At 39.3% G+C, this 14,734-nt stretch overlaps 1 protein-coding gene, 1 non-coding gene and 1 pseudogene across 4 annotated transcripts in view; 2 read left to right on the forward strand and 1 right to left on the reverse strand.

The window, feature by feature from the left end:
* RGS20 (regulator of G protein signaling 20) overlaps positions 1–14,734 on the reverse strand; it is a 120,275-nt gene that overhangs the window by 39,803 nt on the left and 65,738 nt on the right. The window lies entirely within an intron of this gene.
* Positions 5,886–5,961, forward strand: TRNAA-UGC (transfer RNA alanine (anticodon UGC)). Its single transcript has one exon. It is a non-coding gene; the product is annotated as a tRNA-Ala (tRNA).
* On the forward strand, positions 11,442–12,330 carry LOC136398024 (small ribosomal subunit protein uS2 pseudogene; annotated as a pseudogene).

Consider the following 14,734-nt stretch of genomic DNA (forward strand, 5'->3'; position numbering starts at 1 on the left):
TTTTGTTGGGTTAGGGAAGGGACCAAGAGATCTGGATAAATGCTATTTTTGTAAAATGTGGATTTTTAGTAAAATAGAGTATTTGCTTGACAAACATTATCAGCACTTCTGTTCCTTATGGGCATACTGAGGACTCTTCCTACAGCAAAGGAGGAGATCATTCCTGGTTGGCAGCTTAGATGAGTGTGGGAATAGCTGGTAAAGTCAACAAACCAAAAGAAAGGAACAGCCAAGTCTTTAATCAGCTATTTCTTCAAAGGGCCCTGGGTCCTGTTAGTACAGAATCATATTAAAAACTTATATCATGTAGGAGCTAAATGTGCTCAGCTGACCAAGAAAATATTTGTGCATATCCAACCTATGTAGCCCTGGCCAGATAGCTCAGTTGGTTAGAGCATCGTCCAGAAGCACAGAGGCTCCCAGTTCGATCCCTAGTCAGGGCACATATAGGAGGAATAAATTGATTTTCTTGCGCACTCTCTCCTGCTCTCTTGCTCTCTCTTTCTCCCTCACTCTCTTGCTAAAATTAAAAAAAAAAAAAGGAATACCAACCTATGTATACACACCTAATTATAAATATTTCTATGGAGAGGGGGAAGAAGTAAATGCTTTAAATCACTGCATGATTGTTTTAAAAGACAAATACGTAGTTGCTAATGGGAGAGTTGCATATTTAGTGTCATTAAATATATGTTTAAAATTTTTTAGTGTAATAGCTAATCAACATATTAAATGACTGTTACCAATTTACAAGATTTTAAATTTATGCCCTTGGCAAATATATTGATTCAGCCAGTCCTTTCATACATCAATAAATGATCAGATTAGCCAAACAAACTTCATATCTCTAACTTTGCCTTCATCAAATCCATGGGACAACTCTATACACATTTCATTTCCATTTGTTCTTTTAGAGAGCATGGACTCAGCACTTCTTTGATATGGCTATTCCATTCCTCTTCTGGTGCATGTCTGGCACAGACTGGTGGGCATAGTTTCAGTGTCTACTGAGATAACTTGAACATGTCATATCCCCCAATAACTAGCTGTCTTTGTTTGAGGGTCCTGAGGTTTAGAAGTGAGATGAATATAAAACCAATGTCAGCTACCTCAGATGCTTTATTCTATAAAATACAGAATTTTAAAAGTAGCTTGAGAAAATGGCAATGATATAGGTTAGTGTTTATTAAATATTTAGATCTTAACCAAGAGATAATCCTACTCAAACATGGCTTTTACAAATTCCTAGAAACCTGGTATTTAAGGAATTCTTTTAAAGTTCAAGTAAAAGCCAAGGCAAACTCTTAATCCTGATTATATTCTTTTAGTAATTAGGAATCAAATGTAGACATTAGTTAGAAAAAATATTTACCTAACCATAATTAGATTAAAAAATTACTTATTATTTTATGGTAAACTTAAACTTTATGGGTATATTCCATTAATAGCTCTTTATTTTTGTCATAATTTCCAAATTACGAAAATAGTCATTATTGAGTTACACACATTGGGAATATTATGAAGCATCAAGTCTTGTGTAAAAAATCTTAGCTCTTAAAGCCTAAGACCTGAGCTTCTGTTCCATAAGGGTATAGAATTATAGGCAAATTTTAAGTGAAGGTGAACCAGGAACCTCAAAGAACATAATTTAAAACCATTTTCAGCAACACTTAGAAACAGAATACTACCATCAGGGGACAGTTTAGGGGCCTAAAAGTGTTAAACCTGAACACAGGATATTTGAGAGGACAGATTTTCCTGGAGGCAATTCAAATCTCAAATCCATTTATACAGTCTGAGTTACTTTTTTTTTTTTTTGTATTTTTCCAAAGTTAGAAGCGGGGAGGCAGTCAGACAGATTCCCCCATGCGCCTGACCGGGAGCCATACGGCATGCCCACCAGGGGACGATGCTCTGCCCATCTAGGGCATTGCTCTGTTGTGGCTGGAGCCATACTAGTGCCTGAGGCAGAGGCCATAGAGCTGTCCTCAGTGCTGGGGCCAACTTTGCTGCAATGGAGCCTTGGCTGCAGGTCGGGAAAAGAGAAATAGAGAGAAAGGAGAGGGGAAGGGTGGAGAAGCAGATGGGTGCTTCTCCTGTGTGCCCTGACCAGGAATTGAACCTGGGACTTCCACAAGCTGGGCCAATGCTCTACCGCTAAGCCATCTGGCCAGGGCCTGAATTACTTTTTAAACAAATTTTCGCTCTTGAAGAATCTTCCTTTTGCATAGTACAGCTAGGTAGATTATGAGTGCATCTGGATAACAAGACATCTGTCAGAGCAAAGTGCTACTCAAAATACTCTTCAGTACTACCACTGTTACCTACTTTAGACACTGACTTTAAACATCTTATTTATCTTTTTTTTAAAAAAAGATTTTATTTATGGCCCTGGCCGGTTGGCTCAGCGGTAGAGCGTCGGCCTGGCGTGCGGAAGTCCCGATTCCCAGCCAGGGCACACAGGAGAGGCGCCCATCTGCTTCTCCACCCCTCACCCTCTTCTTCCTCTCTGTCTCTCTCTTCCCCTCCCGCAGCCAAGGCTCCATTGGAGCAAAAGATGCCCTGGGCACTGGGGATGGCTCCTTGGCCTCTGCCCCAGGCGCTAGAGTGGCTCTGGTCGTGACAGAGCGACACGCCCGGATGGGCAGAGTATTGCCCCCTGGTGGGCATGCTGGGTGGATCCCGGTCGGGCGCATGTGGGAGTCTGTCTGACTACCTCCCCATTTCCCAGCTTCAGAAAAATAAAAAAATGAAAAAAATTTTATTTATTGACTTTACAAAGGTGGGAAACAGAAAGTATCAACTCATAGTTGCTTCACTTTAATTGCTTATAGTTTGCTTGTTGTATGTGCCTTGACTGGGAAAGCCCAAGGTCTCAAACCAGTGACCTCAGTCTTTCAAGTTGACATTCTATCCACTGAGCCACCAAAGGCCAGACAAACGTCTTATTTAGTTTTAATTTCCTTATTTGGTTAACCCACATAGAATCTGGCTTATGATTTCATTTTCTTGCCTCATTGTGAACCCTCCCATGAGCTTCACCATTACTCTATTCACACTCTGGTTCATATTTTTTTAATACTGGCCCCTGTGTCTTGTTGATCCATTTTATCCATCACTCTATAGAGAGAGACATCTAGACAGCTCTGAATGTTACTGGGAAACTAAAGACTAATGTGTTTGAATTCAGATTCCAGAAGTCTTGGTCAAACTGTGGAAATGAATTCCTGTTCTGATTACTCCCTCTGTTCCAAGAGAAAGCAATGACAGATAAGAGAATTCCATAAAGATACGGGTGTGCAAAGAAACAAGATAAGTATATCCAAAACCCAGTATGGAAATGAAAATGTCAATGAATGGGCAGAGTGGGCTGGCTAGGCTCTAGGTCACAGAAACAGACAAAGGCACCATTAGTCTGGAAGGTATAGAAAACTAAAATTGCTCCAGGTAAAATGGGGGACTGTTTTAAAAACTGAGAGGAATCTTCCCTTTCTTAAGAAAGAAGCTATATAAAACAACTGTGGCTGACCTCTGCTGGGGCTTAAGAAAACTGTAGTCCTAGGTAAAGAACTGCAGGAGTGAGCCAATGGCTCTCAGATCAAATCTTCGATAATCTCAGTATTATATGCGGCAGAAATTCTGAATTGTAATTGTAATATGTGGTTTTTTGTAGGATGCTCAGAGGTCCTGTGGAGGAAATCTTAATGTATCATAACAGAAATAGTTGAAAACAAAGAAAGACAGAAAAATAACCAACAACAACAAAAAAGAAAGAAATAAAAAATTTCTTCAAAATTAACATGCAAACCAAAATTCCAAAACAAAGAAATATAAAGACAAAAAAATCATTAAAATTGCCCATTGGAACATGAATTTAATTTTATAGAAAAAGATGAAAAATAAGTATTAAAATGCTTAAAGAAATAATTTTTATTTAAAATAGAAAAAGTAGAAAACAAAACCAACCTGACCTGTGGTGGTGCAGTGGATAAAACGTCAACCTGGAATGCTGAGGTCGCCACTTCAAAACCCCGGGCTTGCCCAGTCAAGGCACACATGGGAGTTAATACTTCCTACTTCTCCCCCCTTCTATCTCTTTCTCTTTCTCTCTCTCCAATCTCTCTCTAAAAATGAATAACTATAATCTAAAAAACAAAACAAAAAACCAGATAAGGAAATCTACTAAGTGCCAGTAAGAGTCTGTGGCATTTGAGTCATCCTTCCCACACCCAATTCTGTGTGTTACAAACTGTACTCTGGGCTAGTGTAGCCAAGAAGACATGATGTCCTCCTCACCCCGCTCCCAGTTTCTGCTTTAGAGTTCTGATCCGGAGGGTCAGGCAATCAGCATCTCTCATCCCTCTCTAGCTTTGTGTTGCAGAACCTCTATTCTGTTGGAGCATAGCTGAGAAGAATGGGCCGCCCTCCTCTCACCTAGTCCTCATTTGTAAGGTGGAAGCTCCAGCTTGCTGGTAAGGCAAAGGTTCCACACTGGGAGGAGCAAGCTGTGAAGACCTGGGCTGCCATCCCTGCCCTCCCTCCATGCTTGTTTGTAGACCTCTGGTGGAACTGGGAGGGAAGCAGGCTGCTGTCCCTGCCCCCAGATTGGGTGCAGTGGTGCTAGGGTTCTCCTTGGGGTGAGGGGGTAGGCTTTAGCACTAACTGCTCTGCAGCGAACCTACTTTATTTGGATCAGATCATGGAAAAGTCTGTGCCTAAGGGCATAGTAGAAAACATTAGAGGTTTTTTAATGGGCAAGCATTTAAGAGGAGTTGGTAGCTCCCTGATACTAGTCATAACAAGCACAAATGCAGCCAGACCACATTCAACAGAATCAGCAAGGGAAAAGGACACAGGTTGAGACTGGAGGAGTCCCTGTGCAGGCTTCCCTCCAGCTTTCTTCCTCTCGTGAGTAATCACACAGAGAACACTACCTCTCTGCAACAAAAGTACATCAAAATGTGTGTGATGTTTCTGCCCAAGAAGCCCTCAGAAACACAACATCCAAGATTTTTGTCAGGGGCTGGTTTCAAAGGCATCTTCTGGCTAGCATATGCTAAAACTCCAGACATCCAGCCTGACCAGGCAGTGGCGCAGTGGATAGAGCGTCGGACTGGGATGCAGAGGACTGGGGTTCGAGACCCCAAGCTTGCCAGCTTGAGTGCGGGCTCATCTGGTTTGAGGAAAAGCCCACCAGCTTGAACCCAAGGTCGCTGGCTCCAGCAAAGGGTTACTCGGTCTGCTGAAGGCCCACGGTCAAGGCACGTATGAGAAAGCAATCAATGAACAACTAAGGTGTTGCAACGCGCAATGAAAAACTAATGATTGATGCTTCTCAACTCTCTCCGTTCCTGTGTCTGTCCCTGTCTATCCCTCTCTCTGACTCACTCTCTGTCTCTGTAAAAAATAAATAAATAAATAAAAATTTAAAAAAAATTTAAAACTCCAGACATCCAGAAGGAAAGCAGGTACTCAGCACAAAGCATACTGTTTGTGCAAACACACTAGGCACAATGAACCACTGCTATCAATTAACTGTTCCTTGAAAATACTTTCTTTGAGAGTCAATTTCCCAGTCAACAGCCAAGAGTCAAATTGCCAGCAAGACTAGAAAGATACTAAGAATAGTGGTGTCAGGCCTACTATGCTGATACTTTTCTACACAGGGAGCAGAAAAAAATATCTGAAGACAATGGCTATGAACTTCCCAAATTTGATGAAAAACACATAACATTCAACTCCAAGTAGGATAAACTCAGAGACTCACACTCAGATACATCATATAGTCAAATGTTGTAAGCCAAAGATAAAAAGAAAATCTTAAAGTAGCAAGAGAAAAATGACTCATCATGAACAAATAAATCACAATTAAGATTGCTACCTGGGCCCTGGCCGGTTGGCTCAGTGGTAGAGCGTCGGCCTTGCATGCAGGAGTCCAGGGTTCAATTCCCAGCCAGGGCACAGAGGAGAAGCGCCCATCTGCTTCTCCACCCCTCCCCCTCTCCTTCTTCTCTGTCTCTCTCTTCCCCTCCCGCAGCCAAGGCTCCATTGGAGCAAAGTTGACCCAGGCGCTGAGGATGGCTCTGTGGCCTCTGCCTCAGGCGCTAGAATGGCTCTGGTTGCAACAGAGCGACGCCCCAGATGGGCAGAGCATCGCCCCCTGGTGGGCATGCCGGGTGGATTCCGGTCGGGCGTATGCAGGAGTCTGTCTGACTGCCTCCCCATTTCCAACTTCAGAAAAATCCAAAAAAAAAAAAAAAAAGATTGCTACCTGACTTCTCATAAATAAGAGACAACAAGAAGCAGTGGGGTAACATATTCAAAATGTTAAAAGATCAAAACTGTACATAAAGTATCATACATCCAGCAAAGCTATCTTTAAGAATGAAAGCAAAATAAAGATATTTCCAGATAAGCAAAAACTGACAGAATTTGTTGTAAGCAGGCCTGCTTTATGAGAAACACTAAAGGAAGTTCTTCAGTATGAAAGGTCGTGACAGCCCTGGCCGGTGGCTCAGTGGATAGAGCGTCCACCCAGCATATGGACATCCTGGGTTCGATTCCTGATCAAGGCACACTGGAGAAGCAACTATCTGCTTCTCCCCCCCCCCTTCTTTTTTTCCTCTTCCCTTCCCACAGCCAGTGGCTTGATTGGTTCAAGTATGGCCCCAGGCGCTGAGGATAGGTCAGTAGGTTTGAGTGTGTCAGCCTCAGGCACTATAAGTAGCTTGGTACTCTAGCATCAGCCCCTGAGAGGCTTGCTGGGTGGATCCCAGTTGGGGCACATGCAGGAGTCTGCCTCACTTTCTCCCCTCCTCTCAACTTAAAAAAAATGTAGTGATATCAGATAGTAATTCATACACAGACGCACACACTCTCTCTCTCTCTCTAGTAAAGGTAAGAAGGTAAGTGTGTGGGTAATAATAAAACATGGTATGATTAAATATTTGTTTTTCTTCTCTTAAATGGTTTAAAAAGCAATCATAAAAACAAACAAATTCTATAGCACCTATAGCATATAAAAATATATTTGACAATAATAACAGAAAGGAGAGAGGAAGCAATGAAGCTATATTAGAGCAATAAAATGACAGCAAAAGGTAACTAAAATCCACAGGAAGAAATGAAGAGAACCAGAAATGGTAAGAATTTTAATCCTTAAAAAAACCTGTAAATAAATTTCTGCTCTCGTTTCTTCTCTTGGCTTTTGAATTTTTTTTCCCGTTGATTTGAGAGAGAGAGCAGCATCAACTCATTGTTCCACTTAGTTGTTTCATTTAGTTGTACACTCATTTGTTGCTTCTTCTCTGTGCCCTGACTGGGGATCAAAGCCATGACCTCTGCTTGTAGGAAGGACACTCTATCCACTGAAAACCAAGCCAATGCCTTCTCTTGCTTTTTAAAAAGACACAGGATTATAGAAAGCAATAATAATAATGTATTAGCATATTAGTAACATATACACTTAATAGTATAATAATATCATAAAAACAGGGAGGAAAGGGAGCTATATAGGAGTAAAGTTTCTATACATTACTAGAATTAAATAAATATAAATCAAAGCTGATTATGATACTCTAAGATGTACACTGAGAGCTTCTAGAGGTCATTAGAAATTATTTCAACAAATATAAAATACATCACTAAATTTAAAATGCTACATTAGAAAATGTCACCTTAAGACAAGGAGTTAGCAAAGAAGGGAAAGAGAAAGTATCCATGAAACATATAGAAAACAAAAAGCAAAATGCAGAGATAAATTAAGTCCTATCAATGATATCATGAAATGTGAGTGGATTAAAGAATATAATCAAAAGGCAGAGACTGAATGAATAAAAACCTTATTCAACTGTATGTTGTCTATAGGAGACAGACTTTGAATTAAAAAATACTAATAGGCCTGACTTATGGCAGCACAGTGGATAAAGTGTCGACCTGGAATGCTGAAACTGCTGGTTCAAATCCTTTGGGCTTGCCCTGTCAAGGCACATAGGAAAAGCAGCTGCGAGCTGATGGTTCCTGCTCCCCTTCAAGCCCCCACCGCCCTCTGCCTCTCTCTCTCTTTCTCTCCTTTCTCTAAAATCAATAAGTAAATACAAATAGATTGAAACAAAAGGATGAAAAGAGATATATCTGGCAAACAGCAACCATAAGAAAACTGGAGTGCCTATGCTAATAAGAAGTAAAGTGCAGCCCTAGCCGAATAGCTCAATTGATTAGACCTTTGACCCAAAGCTCAGAGGTTGCCAGTTGGGTCCACAGTCAGGGAACATACAAGAACGGATCGATGTTCCTGTCTCTCTCTCTCTCTCCCTTCTTCACTCTCTAAAATCAATAAATTTTTTTAAAAAAGTAGAATGCATTTAAACACAAGTGTTACTGGAGGTGAGGGGACATTTTACAATGAAAAAAGGGTCAATCTCCTAGGAAGATATAACAATTATAAATACATAAACACCTAACATCAAAGCCCCCAAATACATGAAGCAAAACTTGACAGAATTAAAGGAAAAAAACAGACAACTCAACAATAATAGTGGTAGAATTCAACACCCTCTTTCAAAAATGACTAGAACCAGTAGGTATAAGATCAGTAAGGATATAGATGACACGAGAATACTCTAAACTAGCCAGAGATAACTAGACACCTAGAAAGCATTCCACATGTCAGCAGGACACACATTCTTCTCTAGTGCACATGGAATATTCAAAATAGACCTTATGCTAGGCCATAAAGCAGCCTCAATAAATTTAAAATGATCAATATTATACAAAGCATGTTTTCCAATAACAATGAAATCAATTAGAAGCCAGAAAGAAAGATACTTGGGGAATTCAAAATATGTGGAAATTAAACAATCAAGAACCAATGAGACGATATCATTACTGCTCTTGTACAAATACAAATAAAAGGGAACACTATGAACAACTGTATCCCAACAAATTGGAAAACTAAGATGAAATTTTAAAAATTCCTAGAAAGACACAAACTTCCCAAATTGACTCAAGAAGAAAAAGAAAATGTAGAGATTGAATTTTCAAAAAAAAAAAAAAATCCCACAAAGAAAAGCCAAGATTGAAATGACTTCACTGGTGAACTCTACAAAATATTTTTAAAAGAATTAATACCAATTCTTCACAAACTCTCCCCCAAAATAAAAAAGAAGGTAATATTTCCCAAGTCATTTTACGGACCAGTATTTCTCTGATACTAAAACCAGATAAAGACATCATAATCAACCCTTAGGAAAACAGGTGCAAAAATCTTCCACTAAAATTAGCAAAATGAGTCAAGCCACACATAAAAAAAATTATACACCATGAACAAATATGATATATTCCAAAAGTGCAAGGTTAGTTTAATATTAAAAAACAAACCAAAAAAAACCCCCCCAATGTAGGGGATTTGGGGTTTGGGTGAAAACAGTAAAGAGATTAGATTAAGAAGTACAAATTGGTAGTTACAGATTGGTCACAGAGATGTAAATTATACCAGAGAGAATATAGTCAGTAATTTTATAATTTTCTTTGCTGCATCTACTGCAAGGATAAAGACCATTCTAAGCAATAAGGCTGTTGACATTCTATAAAATGTAGACATCGCTTTGAAGGAACATACAGTTATTGTGAAGGGCCCCAGAGGTACCCTGTGGAGAGGCTTCAATCACATCAATGAAGAACTCAGTCTCCTTGGAAAAAAAAAAAGAGGCTCTGGGTTGACAAATGGTGGGGAAATAGAAACTGGCTATTGTTCATACTATCTGCAGTCATATGTACAGACCATGATCAAGGGTGTTACACTGGGCTTCATTACAAAATGAGATCTGTGTGTGCTCACTTCCCCATCAATATTGTTATTTAGGAGAATGGTTCTCTTGTTGAAATCAGAAATTTCTTGGGCAAAGAATTACATCCACAAGGTTAAGATGAGGTCAGGCATTACTTGGTCAGTGTCTCAAGCCCAGAAAGATAAGTTAATTATTGAATAAAATTATACTGAAGTATCAAATTCAGCTGCTTTTGATTCAGCAAGCCACAACAGTTAAAAACAAGGATATCAGAAAATTTTTGGATAGTATCTATGTTTCTGAAAAAAGAACAGTTGAGCAGGCTGATGAATAAGATCTAAGTTGTCTAGTTACAGAAACAGCAAAATGCCAGATAAATCCTCAGTTATTTATAGTATTTCAAAGATTCAATAAAAGCCATGTATTGACAATAAACATTCTAGAGATAATATTAAGAAAATAAGTCTGATTCTAATAGCATCTTAAAGAATAAAATATAATATAATTAGAAATAAATTTTTTAAAGTGTAACATTTGTACACTGAAAACCACCAAACACATTGAAAAAAATATCTAAATAAATGAAAAGAACCCCATGTTCATATATCAGAATACTTAATATCATCAAGATTGTAATACTCTCCAAGTTGATCTGTATATTCAATGTGATCCCTGTCAAAAGGAGAAGAGTCCATCTGCTTCTCCACCCTTCCCCTTCTCTTTTCTCTCTGTTTTCTCTTCCCCTCCCACAGCCAAGGCTCCACTGGAGCAAAGTAGGCCCAGGCATTGAGGATGGCTCCATGGCCTCCACCTCAGGCACTAGAACCGCTCCAGTTGCAAAGGAGCAATGGCCCAGATGGGCAGAGCATTGCCCCCTGGTGGGCATGCTGGGTGGATCCTGGTTGGGAGCACACAGGAGTCTTGTCTCTCTGCCTCCCAGCTTCTCACTCCAGAAAAATACAAAAAAAAAAAAATTCCAACTGTATTTTTTCCCAAATTTGACAAGCTAATCCTACAATTCATGTGGAAATGAAAGAGACATAGAGTAGTCATAACAATTTTGAAAAAGGAACACAAAGTTGGATTCCATTTTCTGATTCCAAACTATATTACAAAGCTATAGCAATTAAGACAGTACGGTACTGTCCTGGCCAGAAAGCTCAGTTGGTTAGAGTATCATCCCCACATGCAAAAGGTTGTGAGTTTAATCCCTTGTCAGGGCACATACAGGAACAGATTGATGATTTTCTCTCTCTCAAATCAATAAATAAAAACCAACAAACAAAAAAGACAGTGTTGTACTGTCATAAGAGCTGTTCAACTGAGAATGCAGACATAACTCATATTTAAGGTCAACTGATCTTTGACAAAGAGGTTAAAACAATTCAATAAGAGAAAGAATAGTCTTTTCAACAAATAGTGCTGACATAAGTGGATATTGACATGCAAAAGAATAAAATTAGATCCCCACCTCTCACACTGTACACAAAATTAACTCAAGTGGATTATAGATCTAAATTTAAGAGCAATTTAAGAGCTGAAATTATAAAACTCTTGGAAGAAAACCTTGGAGTATTCTTTCCTTACTACCCAAAGAAGGAGTCTGTAGCTGTTGTTTTCAGTGCCCATGTAACTTAAAGAGAAGCTTTCACAATGTCCAGAGCCCCTGATGTCCTGCCAGTGAAGGAGGAGAATGTCCTCAAATTTCTTGCAGCAGGAACCCACTTAGGTGGCAACAACCTTGACTTCCAAATGGGACAGTACATCTACAAAAGGAAAAGTGATGGCATCTACATCATAAATCTGAAGAGAACCTGGGAGAAGCGTCTGCTGGCAGCTCGTACCATTGTTGTCATTGATGCCATTGCAAACCCCACTGATGTCAGTGTCACATCATCCAAGAACGCTGGTCAGTGAGCTGTGAAGTTTGCTGCTGTCAATGGAGCCATCCTTATTGCCAGTCGCTTCACTCCTAGAATTGTCACTCACCAGATCCAGGCAGCCTTCTGTGAGCAGAGACTTCTGGTGATTACTGATTCCAGGGCTGACCATCAGCCTCTCACAGAGGTGACTATGTTAACCTGCCTACCACTGCTCTGTAATCAGACTCTCCTCTGCTCTATTTGGACATTGCCATCACTTACAACAATAAGGGGCTCACTCAGTGGGTCTGATGGAGTGGGTGCTGGCCCAGGAAGTACTGCACATGCATGTTACCATCTCCTGTGAGCACCCATGGGAGGTCATGGCTGATCTCTACTTCTACAGAGATCCTGAAGAGATTGAAAAGGAAAAGTGAGCCACTGCGAAAAAGGCTGTGAACAAGGAAGAGTTTCAGGGTGAATGGACTGCTCCAGCTCTCGAGTTCACTGATGCTCAACCTGACGTTGCAGACTGGTCTAAAGGCATGGAGGCGCCCTCTGTGCCTGTTCAGCATTTCCCTACTGAAGCTTGGAGTGCTCAGCCTGTTACAGAAAACTGGTCTGCAGCTCCCGCTGCGCAGGCCACTGAATGGTTACGAACACCCACTGAATGGTCTTAAGCTGTTCTTCCACAAACTCTTGAACAGAATGGAAATAAGGTTGACATAAAATAAACAGTTTCTTTTAAAAAAAGAAATAAAAGCCTGGAGTAAATCTTCATGACATCTGGTTTGGTGATGATTTTGTAGACATGACACTAAAAATCTGTTAGAACTAATAAATTATTTTAGTGAAATTTCAGAACACTAAAGCAACATTTAAAAAGAATCAGATACATGTCTATATACTAATAATAAGTTATCCAAAAAGAAAATTAAGAAAATAATACCATTTACAATAGCATAAAAAATACTTAGCATTAAATTTAGCCACAGAGGTGAAAGACCTGCACACTGAAAACTAGAAGATACTGATGAAAACAACTGAAGAAGACACAAATAAATGAAAGATATTGCCTGGCCTGTGGTGGTGCAGTGGCTAGAGTGTCAAGCTGGAACTCTGAGGTGCCTGGTTTGAAACCCTGGGCTTGCCCAATGAAGGCACATATGACAAGCAAGCAATAAACAACTAAAATGAAGCAACTGTGAGTTGATACTTCTTGTTCCTTCCCCTTATCTCCTCTCTCTGTAAAATCAATAAATAAAATATAAAAAAAGATATTCCATGCCCATGGGTTAGAAGAATTAATATTGTTAAATTGTCCATACTGCCCAAAACAATCTACAAATTCAGTGCAGTCCCAACCACCATCCCAAAGTCATATTTTCACAGAAATAGAACAAACATTTCTAAAATTTGTATGGTACCACAAAAGACAATGAATAGTCAAAGCAATCTTGAGGAAAAAAGGACAAAGCTGGAGGTATTATACTTCCTGATTTCAAACTTTATTACAAAGCTCTAGTAATGATCGTAGTATGGTACTGGCATAAAAATAGACAAATAGATCAATGGAACAGAATAGAAAGCTCAGAAATAAACCCATAGATACATGGTCAATTAGTTGATGACAAGGAAGCCTCAAATACACAATGGGGAAAGAACAGTCCCTTCAATAAACGGTTTTGGAAAAACTGAATAGCCACATGCAAAAGAATGAAACTGTGCCCCTATATATACTATATATAAAAATTAACTTGAAATGGATTAAAGACTGGAACATAAGACCCAAAACCATAAAAACCCTAAAAGAAAACATGGGAGGATAAGCTTTTGGACTTTAGTCTTGGCAATGACTTTTTGGATTTGAAGCCAAAAGCAAAGAATACCAAAATAACCCACCCCCACCAAAACAGAAACAAAAACAAGTGGAACTATGTCAATCTAAAATTTTCTGCTCAGGAAAAAACCCCACCAACACAACAAAAACTGAACATAGAATATGGAAGAAAATATTTTCAAATGATGTATAGATCATCAAAAATATTAATATTCAAAATATACAAAGAACTCAGCTAAACAGCAAAAAAAAATTATATGTATATATATATATTAAAACATGGGCCAAACATCTGAAGAGAGATTTTTCTTTCTTTTTTTTATTATTATTAAGTGAAAGGTGGGGAGGCAAAGAGACAGACGCCTGCATGTGCCCCAACCAGGATCCACTCGGCAAGCTCCCTATGGGGTGATGCTCTGCCCATCTGGGGCCATTGCTCCATTGCTTGGCAACTGAGCTATATCAGCATCTGAAGCGAGGCCATCCTTAGTGCCTAGGGGTCAACTTACTCGAATGAGCCATGGCGGTGGGAGAAGGAGAGAGAAAGAGAAACAGAGAGAGAGAAAAAAAAGAGAGGGAGAGTGGTGGAAAAGCAGATGATGGCTTCTCCAGTGTGCTCTGACCAGGAATTGAACCTGAGACTTCTACAGGCAGGGCCAATGCTCTACCACTGAGCAAACTGGCCAGGGCTGAGAAATTTTTCCAAAGAAGATATATAAATGGCTAACAGGTATATAAAAATGTGCTCTACATTGCTAATCATAAGGGAAATGCAAATCAAAATCACATTAAATGTCACCTTACTACTGTTAGGATTTCTAATAACTTATGTAATTTTTTAACGCATATGGGTAGTATCAGCTATCACTCTGAAGCTAAGCAGACCTAGGAGTAGAACTTGTGTGCTTAACAGAGTAGATGGTAAGAAAAAAATTTGTTCAATGAATGAACATTTGAAACAAAAATAGACACTTTGTTTTAACATTGTATCTCATATAAAACAATTCTTATACTTTGGTTATGCCATAGAGTTTTTTTTTTCTAGTTCTTTTACTGTACTATTTATTGAAAAAATGGTTCCATTATTATCATATTTGAAAGCTCCACTTTTATGAACAATCTTTAAGGCTAATTACAAGAACAATGCTTTATATTTTTTATAAGGCTTTACAGATTACAAGAAATGTTTGTATGTCTCTTATACCTCATTTCTTTCTTCCCACAACTCTGTGAGCTAGGAAAGG

This window comes from Saccopteryx leptura, chromosome 3 (genome assembly GCF_036850995.1).
Source record: "Saccopteryx leptura isolate mSacLep1 chromosome 3, mSacLep1_pri_phased_curated, whole genome shotgun sequence".
Lineage (NCBI taxonomy): Eukaryota > Metazoa > Chordata > Mammalia > Chiroptera > Emballonuridae > Saccopteryx > Saccopteryx leptura.